We start from the raw sequence: 2,252 nt of genomic DNA, 5'->3' as shown, positions 1-2,252 counted from the left end.
CCGGTAGTGACGTCATGGCGGTCGCCGGCCAACGTGTTGTTGGTGTTTTTTCAATGTATGCTTCAGACACGGGTCACGACGAGGCGTTCCCCATAGCGACCCCTAGAGGACGCAGTGTCTCGTTCCCTACTCTGGGAACCATGGTTACATAAGTAACCTGAGATGGTTCCTCATTTCTTTCTCTTATAAGGCCTTAATAGTTTGATTTGTTGGTGCGTGTCCCACTTCCAATTCAACTATGCTATTTATCTCCCTGGCGCGAGTTTAGATTTGCTAACTAATGCTCGTTTGCCATTCATTCACTAAAAGCTAGTGAATGTAAAACGTGGCTATCAAAGTGAGTGTTTGAACGTTGTTTTATGGGAGAATTGTGAATTCTTGATCAAGTAAAATTTGGTGGTTAAATCCACGTGTTGTTGTCTGTCTAAATAGGCTAACACAAAGAGCTGAGATCCGCCGATATCGCAATTACGTTATTGTATTAAAATTGCAGTAAATCTGTAGATAAAGTTGCCTCACTCTAACAAGTTGAGATTGTTCAGCGCTATAAGATAAGAATCTAAATAGTGCTCTTTGGTTGTTCAAGTGTTGAAATGCGCCGTCATTTCACGTGATGCATGTAAACTGTGTGTCACTCGCATGCTGGCTTACAGTTGTGTGCATCGCCATAGTAACAGCCGTAACCCAGAAGTCCTAAGAAACCTTTTCCGGGGTAGCTTTCAAGTGTGCGGGCACAGTCCGCCAACGCCATATTGATGCCATTTGTAAACAAACTCTAGCATAAGCTAAGCTAACTGAAGCTAACATGTTTGCATTGAAGCCCTATTGCACTGTAAAGCTATTCGCATTGAAGGCTAGCGGTTAGCACGTAGCATTTCACGGGCTAGTGTGGCTGAATGCAGTGTGTTTTGCAGTGTTTGGCAGTGTTGAAGTGATCTAAGCTTTTGTATCTGAACTTTAACTCACACTAGTGGGCTTTTTCACCTCACTCTTCTCCCTTTTACACTTATACGTACGTCTTGTCTCCCTTCTTCATTTGGTCTGTTTACTCTATCAGTTTTAACTCCCATAAGCTGTTGGTTTTATTAGCAAGTAATTATGGTTTACGTCCTCAGTACTTTAATGATACTTTTTAATTAATTCAATTATAACGGCTCTTATTGATTTTTTATAATGACATCAGTAAATCACTCATTTTCTATTATTACTGATTTGAAATTTTAATGTCATTTAATAATTAATTATGTTTTCTGCTCTCATTAGTATAATGGTACTTATTGATTAATTTAATTATAATTGCTCATAGCAATTTTAATGACAACATTATTAAGTTTAATCATTAATTGTCATTACCGATTTAACATTTTAATCTCATTTCATAAATAATTACGGTTTCTGCTTCCATATTGATACTGATTTGAAATTTTAATTTCATTCGCAATTACGTTTTTTTTCTGCCTGTTGGGCCTTCTTTTCCTCTCCTTCAATTATTTAATTTAATAATTATTATTTCATTTTCATAGGTTTTCCCTTACTTAAAGGTGCAATAGGTGATTGTCTTCAGAAAACTTTTTGTTATGCTGGTTGAAAGTCTCTTCACATCCCGATAATAATCATTAAGTTAAGTGGTCTAAATGTATTTGTCTGTATTTATATATTCTGTGGAAGGCCTAGGATCAATAAATGTTCGTCCAATCAAAACGCTCGGTTTTAATATGCTTTCCTACCTGTCTGTCAACATAAGTATTTGCATACCTCTGCGCACCCAGTTTGCGCAGACAGGATACGTTATCAGCGCGTTCACGCATGCTGTGCAGACAGAGCGAGAATGGCAGACAAACATCAACAACCTGATCTTCCTTCCTGGTATTGTAGTACGTTTAAAGTTATCTCACCGGTGAATGACACATGATGTAGGCAGCCCAGCGGTTAATACAGTCCTTGCGCCAGCTCGTTAGAAGTGAGCTACTTGCATGAACTGTGTTCCGATCGATATGAGCCCTACACAGTGTTCACTGCTCCCTACTCCCTGAGCGGGGGAAATCCGTTAAAGTTTACTTCACTTCGGAACATTGGGCTGGAATTGGGAACCGCTGATGTAGCCTATTGTAGTAATGTTGTCTCTGGTCTGTAAGCGTAAATGCGTTCGGGGGCGTGGCTTTGGGCGGCGATTGCAGGGAGGGTGGGACGTTCGCTTTCAGTGCTATCAGGCTAAAGTTAGCATTTTCCAAGATCTCCTACTGCACCTTTAA

Source organism: Sinocyclocheilus rhinocerous, unplaced genomic scaffold (assembly GCF_001515625.1).
Source record: "Sinocyclocheilus rhinocerous isolate Xijiao unplaced genomic scaffold, SAMN03320098_v1.1 scaffold778, whole genome shotgun sequence".
In the NCBI taxonomy this organism is placed as follows: domain Eukaryota; kingdom Metazoa; phylum Chordata; class Actinopteri; order Cypriniformes; family Cyprinidae; genus Sinocyclocheilus; species Sinocyclocheilus rhinocerous.
The sequence above is the reverse complement of the archived record's forward strand: the minus strand, read 5'-3'. Positions refer to the sequence as shown.